This window comes from Palaemon carinicauda, chromosome 17 (assembly GCF_036898095.1).
Source record: "Palaemon carinicauda isolate YSFRI2023 chromosome 17, ASM3689809v2, whole genome shotgun sequence".
Taxonomy (NCBI): Eukaryota; Metazoa; Arthropoda; class Malacostraca; order Decapoda; family Palaemonidae; genus Palaemon; species Palaemon carinicauda.
In genome coordinates, this window is record NC_090741.1 from 38,515,176 (window position 1) to 38,527,486 (window position 12,311).

Below are 12,311 nucleotides of genomic sequence, written 5' to 3' on the forward strand. Positions count from 1 at the left end.
TTCCTGCAGAAGACCTTGTCCCAGTAGGGTGGTAATTCATATGCCAATAGGTAGTAGATTGGCCAAGGCACCAGCCAAACTACCGCTAGGGAGTTAATTGGGTCCTTTGACTACTGGAGGGGGGGGGGGGGGGGGAGGGTTAAGGAGGACGCATACACTTTTTCCCTTAACCATGCTTCAGAGTCCTTGAGGATTAAGGTGATGGCAATGACAATCACCAGGAGAGAACCCAGAATTTTCCCCAGCACCAGGCAAGGATTTCTTGATGGTTGTCATGTCTAGTGCTTCCTATGCAGGTGAATCAACAGATGAGGAGAGTGCAGCAATGGAAGTTCTCAAAATTTTGGCATCAACCACCACCTTCAGAGGCTTCTCTGCAGATGGTACATCATAGATCCCCCAGAAGGCAACAACTTTACTAGTCCAAATCCTCACACACGTCATCATCGGTCGGTGCAAGAGAGGAGCTAACTTCGATCGAGAGGAGTATTACCTTCACTAAGGAAGGCAATAATTCTAACTTCCCTAAAGCAGGTCCCGAGCACATGCCGATGTCTCCTCTCTCCTGAATTCCTCCTGAGGGTTCAGCCTTAGAGAAACCCAAAGAAGGCACAGAATGTTGAGAAGCGGAAGGAGAAATAGTTGAGCTAAAGTTTCTTCGGCAACAGCTTAGTTATTTCCAAGTCAGAAGCGAAAAACTTTCTCTTAGCCTTCTTATTCCTGTTAAACTACACACTGTACAGGCAGCCACGACTTGCACTCGTCACAAGGGGATGACCCCACGATGCCCCTGCAAAAGTAAAAAGATAATAAGGTCCACAGAAAGCTTGCACATAAACCTGTTACAGTTATGGCCAGGTTTACCAAGGAAAACCCACATGTCTGGTCTTTGAGTCTCCATACACTCAGGTGCATAAATGGACAGAAACAGCAGAACATGGAAACAGCTTGTATTTGGGCTCAGGCCCTGTCGTGCTGATGGAAGGGTTCCTATAGGTAGCCTTCTAAGGGATATTTGCTACAGTGATACTTCCAGAGAATTAAACCAAAGGTCTCCAGGATTCCAACTCCTGGCACGAGTATTCTAGATACGACACATGGCATTCTTCATCCTGAATAGATTTAACGCTTCGATGTAGGGGGGAAGAGTGGCAAAAGAAAGGGGTGCCGTTCTAGTTACCCGGTGGATCTCCTTCCCTACTGCTACTGTGACGCCATTCCTATTCTAGTAGCCTGCTAAGGGTGTTGTGCTCCGCCTTAGCCCGGTGTTTTTCTAGTTTTTCGGAATTTTCATCATGCAATCCCAGCATTGTCGTCATCTGGAAAGTTGAGCATTAATTATTTCTTGTGTGTAAATTTAGTCTCCCTTTTCACAGTTAAATTTCAATAATTTAAGTGTGTTTGGGTAAGCTTTGCCGAGACCTGAGGCAGCCATTTTACGACTGCTGTCGCCCGTTACATTCTCGCATATTATTTAGATAGTAAGGCAACACTTCCTGGTTTTAAGCTATTATATTAGCTAGTTAGGCAAGTTGTATAAGATGTGACATTGCATACATGAAAATTATTCTTTTTCTATTATGTGACTTTACTTATCGTATGCAGGCGGGAGCCCCGGTGGTACCAATTACCTTTGCCCGGGCTCCTACCAGAGCAAGGCTACTCTTGCTCATATATGCGTTAGTAAAGTAATTCCTCCTGTTTAGCCTCACCCTTATTGTTTCTTCTCGGTTCGAATGAGATGTTACATTCTCTAGAATCTATAGACAAGCTACAATAATTATTCTCTATCTGAGAGAAGAGGCTAAACCCCTCCTCCCTCCCCGAGTGAGCAGCAGCCACTGTCTCTCTTTATAGCCGTCGAGTAGAACGATGTTCTTCCTGCCTCCGGCTTTGATTCAGATGGTGACATACTCAGGGTGCCCTTGTCTTGTTGATGAAAACGTCGTCAGCACAGGAAGCCATGCTTCCCCGGCTCATTGTTTTGAGGAAGGCGACATACCTGCCGCCACCTTTTATAACAGTGAACTGTAAGACCCTCAACCCCTTCCCCCCCCCCCCCCCCTGTCCTTTGGTGACGACATGCCGTCACAAGATTCTTTCACCGGTATTCTGACAATCACCCAGAATTGCTAGAATGATTGCGTTACCAGCCGGTATCCTGCCGGCGGAAGTTAGTTCCATCGTCTCACTGCCACCTTCCCCCTAACTCCCTTCCTTGATAGGAGTTGATAAAATTGGGGGAAGATTGAGACGGTTTCTGACGGCTTCCGGTGGAAAACCTAACATACTTTGGAAAGTCCTCAGCTCTCTCTTGAGCTGCCATCTACATTCCTTGCTGGCGACAGGCCTTTTGTAGATGGGTGGGAGCCAGAATCTGATTGATTCTTTCCCCTTCCATTGGAACTTTCATTCTGGTAAGGAAACAGTAGGCGGACTTATAGTCCCTCTACACTTCCAGCTGTTATGTCCATTCATAATAGTAGGAAATTCTCCTTCCTTAATCTTTCTCTCGTTCTTTCGGTTAGCACCGTCGGGTACTAACCCAATACCGGCAGTGACTGCCGGCAAACTACTGTATACAACTATACAGTAGTACATATGTTTTCTAACATACTCTATCGCAGACAATTGTTGAGACCATGATATTCTGTTGAGGCTGAGTACTCCATCAACACCCAGATGGTTTTCCTTGATCATCAGGGACTTACAATACCCGAACGGTATTAATAAAATATTACAGGTGGATAATGTTAGTATAAGCTACTTACTAACTCTAACTCTAGTTTCTAGAGTTTCTCTACCTCGTATCCTCCCTATCAGGGAAACTGAATATTAATACTGACGGAGGTCTCAGCAATGGCCTGGGAGAGGAAATACAGATAAGTGTCTTTTCTATTTCCTTTCAAGCTTACTATCCTAAGCTACCATATACAATAGTAATTACTATTGTTATCATAAACTGTATGCTTTTATATCACTGATATAAAAAAAAAAAATACTCTTAAGTATTTTCATTTACAGGATGACCCTATGGAGAAGTGCAGAGCGATGTTTTGCAATCGCAAGGGGAAAGACTTCTGTGGCCACACAATGTGCAGGACTCATGCCCCCTGCTGCATCGTCACAGGAGTCCTAAAATATTGGGACCCGAAGGGTTGCACCACTTGCTCAACCCTGCTGGCCAATGGCTTCGGCGAAGCCCCCCCTAGTTACCCTAGAGGCTAGGGATACAGCGAGGGACACCCTTCGCAAATGGGTAAGAGGGTTCCAAAAGAACTCCAGGACCATACCTACCCAATGACTCCCTGAGGTGCCTACTGTTCCCCAAGGCTCTGCCGAGTGCGGTGGTGTCCCAGGAACAGCTCCGGTTCCCCTTCATTCAGCTGAAGATTGACTTGGACATCAACAAGGCCCTAGAGGGAATGGTCATCCAACAGGAGAGGATGTCAGAAGTGTCCATCGACACTGAACAGTACCTACTACAAGGTGGTCCTAAAGAGAACATGGACCATCCCCAAGTGGAGGAAGAAGAATCCATTTCAACGGCAACAGACGACCCTCAGTTTGCCGTGACGGCATACCAACATCTGCCGTCAATGTCCTCTGCCCCAACTCTACAACCTGTTGCTCAGGCTAATGCGAGCGAAGAGATTCTTACATCTCTACAATGCATGATGGAGTCGTTCCAACGGGAACAAAAAAATGATGCAGGAATCATTTAGGAAACAGCAAAGGATGATGCAGGAGAGATCGACCGTATCGGAACCACCAGGGGCACTTCTAAGAAGCCTCTTAGAGTGTCTGATCTCCCTCATTGCTCCGAATCTAATCCCTGGAGGTACGCGGAGCATATGCCGATGATGAATGGGAAACTGTTCGTTTCCGAAAAGTTGGGGCCAAACAGATAGAAGACCTCGAGTTCTGGCCTAACTTTTCCTCTTATCCAGAGTGCTATGTAAGACTACGGGACGAAAATGCGGCCTGAGAAGAAACGGTTCCCAAAGAGGTCATCGTGTTTGAACACGACAAGGCGCAAGCCATCCTCCTGAAGACCCTGAAGGGAGCCAGGTATACTAACTCCAAAGTCTCAGCACTGAGCAAGAAGCACCCCACCTTTCTTGCACCTTCCTCCATCTCATTTCCCTTTACGGAGAAAGCTCTAGACTTTGCCGTCAAGGCCTAGAGGAATGCAAGTCATTCTCTCTAGCACTGCCTACCTGTGAAGAGAAGTGGAAGGATGTCCACCTAACCTTCTCCGTCTCCAAATTAGACCCGGAGATCGCAGGACAACAGTTCAATGAGAACCTTCCGAAGTTGCCAGACCATCTTCTGAGGAAGGAACAGGAGTCGAAGGAGAGACTTGCGGCTTCTCTCTCTCATCAGAACTGCTTAGGACTAAGCGCGGGCCAACATAATGCCCCAGCAATCTTCCTCTTTCTGGCCAAGTCTCACATGGGTACCCTTGTGAAAGACTTGTACGCTTTCCTCAGAGCGAGGAGGGCTTGCAGAGAGTTCGTCCTGACTGCAGCAACCATCAGGCACAAACCAAGGAAGCTGATTACCTCAAGCATCTGGGGTAAAGACTTTTTCCCACAGGAACTGGTTCAAGAGGTCATCGCGAGGGAAGCAACGGAGAACAGGAACCTTCTCCAAAAGTGGAGTATGTCCCCAAAAAGAAAATCTTCGGAAGGAGGTCCCCAGCCCAAGAACAAAAGGGCAATAAGATCACGAAGACCAGTTTTCAACCCTACCTTTGAGAGGCAGTCGACTTCCTTTCGCCCCAGTCAGAAAGGAAAAGGTCCTAAGAGAAGTTCTCAAAGAGGTAACTTCTCTCGGGGCCGAGGAGGACATGGTCGCGGAAACAAATTCGCAAGACCCACCAAGCAATGAGGGGTTCCAGGTAGGGGGCAGACTACATCACTTTCGGGATCGCTGGACCTTCGATCCCTAGACCCACAGCCTAATCACGAATGGACTCGGGTGGAAATGGAGCAGAATTCAACCCCGTTTTCCAGAATTCTTCCAAGACTCCACCCCCTTGTTGGAAGAATATACCTCAGAACTCTTGAACAAGAAGGCGATAAAGAAAGCTAAATCCATCAAGTTCCAGGGAAGGCTGTTTTGTGTTCCCAAGAAAGACTCAGACAAACTCGGAGTCATTCTAGGCTTGTCTCCACTCAACAAGTTCATCCAGAACAACAAGTTCCGGATGCTTACTTTGCAATACATAAGGACTCTTCTGCCAAAAGGGGCGTACACAGTCTCAGTAGACCTAGCAGATGCTTACTGGCATCTCCCCATGAGTCGCCTTTTCTCCTCCTACCTAGGATTCAGACAACAGAAGAAGTTTGTCTTCAGAGCAATGCCCTTCGGAACACAGCCCCAAGGATATTCACTAAGCTAGCTGACACAATCGTCCAACAGCTACGCACCGAAGGTGTTCAAGTGGTAGCAAATTTAGACGACTGGCTGGTATGGGCAGCATCCAAGATTACTTGTCTGCAAGCAGCCCAAAAAGTGATCTAGTTTTTGGAACACCTGGGCTTCAAGATCAACCGCAAGAAGTCTCGTCTCACTCCAGCTCAACAGTTCCAGTGGTTAGGGATCCAATGGAACTTAAAGTCACACCACCTCTCTCTTCCATACGAGAAGAGGAGAGAAATACAGTAGCGGGATCTGTCAGGAGACTAATCCGTCACAAGAGGATTTCAAGATGGCAACAGGAAAGAGTATTGGGCTCTCTTCAGTTTGCAGCAGTGACAGGCCCTGTGCTAAAGGCACGTTTGAAAGATGCGTCAGAATTCTGGAGGGAATACGCATCAAACGCTCGAAGAGGTCAACTAAGGTTGACCCCCGGCCTTGTTGCACACGCAATTAAAGCCGTGGTCAACAGCCAAGAGTCTAGCGCAGATAATTCCCCTGCAACCTCCGCAATCATCAGTGGTGATACACACGGATGCCTCCTTGGAAGGATGAGTAGGTCATTCTCACGACAAGAAAGTGCAAGGAAATTGGTCGCACCAGTTCAAAACATTTCATAACATTTTGGAAGCTATGGTGGTATTCCTGACGTTGAAGAGACTATCCCCTCGCAGATCAATCCACATCAGATTGGTCCTGGACAATGAGGTGACAGTAAAGTGTCTAAATCGACAAGGCTCGAGATCACCCAACATCAACCATGTGATGCTAGCCATCTTCTACCTGGCAAGGAGGAAGGGATAGCACCTATCAGCAATTCACTTACAAGGGATCCGCAATGTAACGGCGGACGCTCTATCCAGGCGAAAGCCCATAGAGACAGAATGGTCCCTAGACGCAGACTCATTCTCCTTCATCTCAGAAAAAGTCCCAGAACTGCAGATCGACCTCTTCGCAACAAGCGACAACAAGAAATTACCTCGTTACGTAGCCCCTTACATGGACCCTCAAGCAGAAGCGATGGATGCCATGTCCCTCGACTGGAACATGTGGAATCACATTTACCTGTTTCCACCAACCAATCTCCTGCTAAGAGTCCTCGACAAGCTAAGATCCTTCAAAGGGACAGCAGCAGTAGTAGCCCCCAAGTGGCCCAAAAGCAATTGGTTCCCTCTAGTCCTAGAGTTGAAACTGAAGCCGTTTCCTCTGCCGAATCCAGTGCTGTCTCAACTGGTCTAGAAGTTGACTGTCTACGCTTCATTCTCGAGAACCAGCAACCTACATCTCATGATTTTCTTGCCTTAGCAGCGAACAAAAAGTTCGGAATCTCAAAGGATAAAGTTGACTTCATCGAGGAGTACAAGTCACGTTCGACTAGGAGGCAATACGAATCATCATGGAAGAAATGGGTGTCCTTTGTGAAAGCAAGGAAACCGACAGAGATATCGATAGATTCCTGTCTTGCATTTTTCATACACCTCCATGAACAAGGCCTGGCCTCTACTACAATTACTTCTTGTAAATCGGCCCTCGGTAGACCACTTCTGTACGCTTTTGAGGTGGACCTCTCAGGTGAAATCTTTCATAAGATCCCAAAAGCATGCGCTAGACTCAAGCCTGCAGCCCCACCAAAGCCTATCACATGGTCTTTGGACAAAGTCTTGCACTATGCTTCGAACCTGGACAATGAGGACTGTACTCTAAAGGATTTAACACAGAAAGTCATTTTTCTGTTCGCAATAGCCTCATTGGCTAGTTAGTGAAATGGCCTTATCCAGAAACGAAAGCCATATTCAGTTCCTGGACTCAGGAGAACTGAACCTTTTTCCTGATCCTGCCTTTCTTGCCAAGAATGAGCTACCCACCAAGAGGTGGGGTCCTTGGAGCATCTGCCCATTGAAGGAAGATGCCTCTCTGTGCCCAGTAGAGTGTCTTAAGGTCCATCTTTGAAGAACTTTAAACTTCAAGGGAGGACAGCTCTTCAGAGGCAAAACTTCAGGATCAAACCTATCTTTAAGACAACTGAGAGTGAAGCTCACCTAATTTATTCGCTGAGCGGATCCTGACAGTACACCCGCAGGTCACGATCCGAGGAAAGTTGCTTCTTCGTTGAACTTCTTTCAACATATGGACTTTGAGAGAGACTGCTCATACACTGGGTGGAAATCACCCAGGGTTTTCTACAAACATTACGCGAAGCAAGTAAATGAGATGAAATGTGATTAAACCCGTCATCTAGTGCTGCAATGAACAGTGGACTGTTTTGGGACTTAACAGTGCATCAGGTGCATGGGTATACCTACCCACTAGTGCAGATCACAACTATGGTCGACATACTGTTCTGTGTAGGTGCATATCTGACCAATACACCAGTGCCAAGTGAACATTTGCGTTACGGTGTTTATGCATTTCTGAACATCTGACTTAGTCAGGTAGATTTGGTTTCACATCCAAATTGAGTGGCGTTATTCTGATAATGTATTTGTATATTTTTTCTACATGAGAAAATATGTGTTTTGGTGTGTTGTAATGCTGGATCAGATTCATACTTTCTTATAACTACATTTGATAATTTAGTTGCACAATAAAATACTTAACCGTATTTGCGTCTTATTACTGCTCCCTCAGTTATAAGCTAATAAAGTACGCTAGAGTTTCACTAAAACCCCGGTATGGGGCTTAAATCCTTGAAATCACAATAATACTTTCTAGAGAAATAAAACTTACATTCTTAAGGTATGTAAAAAGGTATGCTTCAATGTTTTCCTTTTCGTTCCAATGGAAATACAAACCTTGAATCCTTATTGTCGATATCGACATTTCCCTACTGGGGGCAGGGGGCACTAAACGAGCTCCAGGTTTAGTGGACGTGACAGATCTCTGGAATCTCACATATCGGTCTAATAGACCAGATAGGGAAATCTATTCAAGGTAGAAGGCCCATACACAAACCCACAGCTAATAGTAATTTCAAGACAATTCTCTAGTATATTTCCACAAGCACGACATGGCCTGAACCCAAATAACGGATTTTGATCAAAGTGAAAAATCTATTTTTGGGTGAGAGGGCCATGTCATCCTGATGGAACCCACCCTTTTACTGATCCCTCACAAAATTACTTTATCTGTGTCCATTTCCGCTTAACGGAAAGAATAGGAATGGCGTCGCAGTAGTAGTAGGGAAGGAGATCCACCGGGTACCTAGAACGGCATCCCTTTCTTTTGCCACTCTTCCCTCTTACATTGAATCGTTAAATCTATTCAGGGTGAAGATTGCCATGTGTCGTACAGTATCTAGAATACGTTCCCTGATATTATGCGATATCCTTTATTGGATACATGCGCCGGGAGTTGTAATCCTGGAGACCTTTGGTTTAATTCTCTGTGAGTATCACTGTAGCAAATATCCCTTAGAAGGCTACCTATAGGAACCCTTCCATCAGGATGACATGGCCCTCTTACCCAAAAATAGATTTTTCACTTTCATCAAAGTCCATTTTATGAGTCAGCAGAAAAGTAAGTCTGTACTGTGCTGCAGTCAAAAAAAGTGAGGGTGCAGCCAAGCCATTTTCCAGCTTTGCTGAAATCAAATCCCTATTAAGGACAATAGTTTGTATTTATAATGGATTAAATAAGAACCAAAGAACAAGATTGAAAAACTTGATAATCTTCAATTATAGAGTGAAAGGGAGCCAGAGTTTTCAAGGGTCTTACCTGGATGTTCAAATATGGTGATAAGATGCCATCAGCAGTGGAGAATAAGTACTTCTACTGATATAGTCTCTTAATGCAAATGTACACAGAGAAGTGATTTAAGGGAACTTAATTGGTAAACCTGTTTACAATAAACACGAGTCAGAAAATCCTTGTGTATATTTACTGCTCTCTGATGTAGGAGCTTGGGGTGGGGGGTGGGAAATGCTCCCAAGTTTAAAGGAGATATTTCAAAGAAATATTCTTTTCCTTAAAACCTACCGAGTATATACATTAAGGCTATACCATTCAAAGCAATTACTATCACCCAGAGGTAAATATATCCCCATACAAGTAAAACTGTAACTGAAATTAATAAAGTGTTCATTAGTTTTTATCTTTGCCCAATAATAAGGTAGTAAAGAGCATGCATTAGGCCAATGAACTAAAACAGAGCTATAAGAGGTTGAAGCTCCTGCAAAGATTAGGTCATTCACTTAATTCTTTTGTAGACCAACCTGATGAGAGTATCTAAAGTACAGCTAAAATGTAAACAGCTTCAGTGCAGCGGGTTCCACTACAACAAAACATTGAATTTTCAATATTAAACTTACCCGATAATCATGTAGCTGTCAACTCCGTTGCCCGACAGAATTCTATGGAGGGATACGCCAGCTATCACAATACTAGAAGGGGGTGTACTTACCAGCGCCACCTGTGGCCAGGTACTATAGTACTTCTTGTTGACACCTCCTCAATTTTTCCTCTGTCGTGCTTCCGGCAAGACGTTCTGGGATACGCTTATGTTCTTGGAGTATTTTCACGACTTTGGTGAAGTATTTCTCTTTGATTTCGGCTGTCGCTTTACTGGAAACTTCTATATTAGCTTAGTTAGCTTTTGGAATTAATTTGATTAATTATGGTGACGAAGAGAGTATGAACTCTCTTTCACCTTTAAATGGCCGACCCTTCCCTTAGACGGAAGTGTTGGTGTCTAAGAGAGTATAGACTCTCTTTCTTAATTTTGCTTAACAAAAGTTATAGATTTATTTTATATCTCTCCGCCTCTTATAGGCCTCTTCGATTAACTTCCTTTTATTATAAACTTATTAAAATTAATTTTTATATTTGTTTATATTCGACCTTCCTAATAGTAGGCGGTCTTTTCTTGGTACCGAAGTTAATTAACATTGAGCCCGTCATTTCGGTTTTACCTGTTAACATATTATGCTATTTTAATGTCTTTGAAAGAATTTCTTTGATAGTCTAGTACTGTTTTCAAAGTTGAACTAACGTTTTGTTTTGTCTCTGCAGTTGTTGACGTTCAGAACGTTCAACTTGCGCTCTATCGTTACGATAGAGAAAGAATTTTCACGGTTTCACGTTGCAGTAAGAGTAACCGTGTCTAGCGTTTTGTTCATTCTTTCTTAACTTAATGGTTTTAATCCTAATAAAGGAACTTTTCATTTTGGGAAATATTTCAGTTTTTTCCTTTAACAATAATATGTTTTAACGATATATATGATTGGGCTCTTCTCTCGGGTTCTAAGTCAAGAGAGAGAGAGAGAGAGAGAGATAGAGACGGAGGGAGAAAGAGGAGGATAAACGTTTCATTCAAGCGAGTAACGTTGTTATCGTTTTTGCTCTTCTCCCTAGTCTCTTTAGGGGAAGAAGGTAAACGTTTCTAGAGTGATCTAGTGTTTAGTCTCTTTCCAGCCACTGAATTATTTATCTTTCATTAGATTTTTCTGTTACATTGTAATTCTGTTTTCACAATTACTAACTTTTGAGAAAGGATAGAATTGCGTGTTTCAGGTACAAACCACTTAAAGTTTCGAGTTCAGTGAAATAAGTGCAAACAGAAAATCAAAGTGATAAGTGATTAGCGCAAAGTGTGTCAGTGTTGTGCGTGAGGGTACTTCTGTGCGCGCCAGTCGTCCTCCCAGTCCGGGACCTCTTGCAAGCTCCCAAGCCCAGGGGAGAAGCAATGTCGAAGGACAAAAGGGTTCAGCAGGCCTTGATCGGCGCACAGAAGTATCCTCGGTGGTTGTGGGCGTGTCTTACCGAGACCGTCACTCCCACCCGCAGACGATTGAGCCCTTATTTTGCTCGTCTGCAGAAGAAATTTAGGGGAGAAAACGCTGGTCTCAGGTCTCAAGACCTCTTAAACGTAAAGTCCAGACCTATGCCAGACGTACGAAGTTAGAGTTCAACAACCCGGATGCAGTCATTGGGTTAGCTCTGACTCTCCTCAGTCATCAGTTGAATGCACTCCGCCTAAGAGGAGTAAGGTTCTGCCGCAACAGATCTCTGCTGTTAAGGCTTTACCTCAGCAGACCTTAGTGTCTGCCGACCCCAAGTTGACTCTACTGCAGTCCATGCAGTCACAACTTTCGGTCTTGATGCGTGAGTGTCGGGCTGAGAAGGTTGCGCCTCCGCCTGCGCTCGCTCCGCCTGCGCTCGCTCCGCCTGCGCTCGCTCCGCCTGCGCTCGCTCCGCCTGCGCTCCCTCCGCCTGCGCTCGCTCCGCCTGCGCTCCCTCCGCCTGCGCTCGCTCCGCCTGCGCTCGCTCCGCCTGACCGCAGTACCACCTGCCAGGCGTACGATGTTGAGCCACGTTATGAGTTTACTGATCCCAGTGGTGTGCAGCTCCCTCCGCCTTCCTTAAGGCAACCTCAGCAATGGGAACAGGAGGCTTATACCTCTCTTCCTCCGCTTCCACTTGCTGTTCCACCAGTGAGGCAACACTCGCTTGAGGTACAACCTCTCCCATCCATGAGTCAGTCTCCTCAGCTCTCGCTGCAGCGAGCTCAACCCTCCTCAAGGCAAGCACCTTAACACCTTAGCCTTGCGCCTCAGGAGCCTCAACTTGCGAGATTTTTACTGCGTTCTGCGCAGCCACTACCTTTTCGCTCTCAGCTCACACCGCAGGAACCTCAACTCGTTCCTCAGGAACTTGCTACTGCGCATCCGCCAACCACTCAGCAAGCGCAACCCTTGAGTTCAGCCACTCATGCCAGGAGTCAGCCTCCTCCACCCATGCGCCTACCTTCTGCTACTTCCTTTGATCAGCCTTTGCAGACTGAGCCTCAGGTGTTCCCTCAACAGAGTCTTGAAGAGGAAACCACAACTATTGTTGTTCCAGCTCGTTCTGACTCTGCTGTTCAGCATACCTTACCTCCATTTTCAAACCTT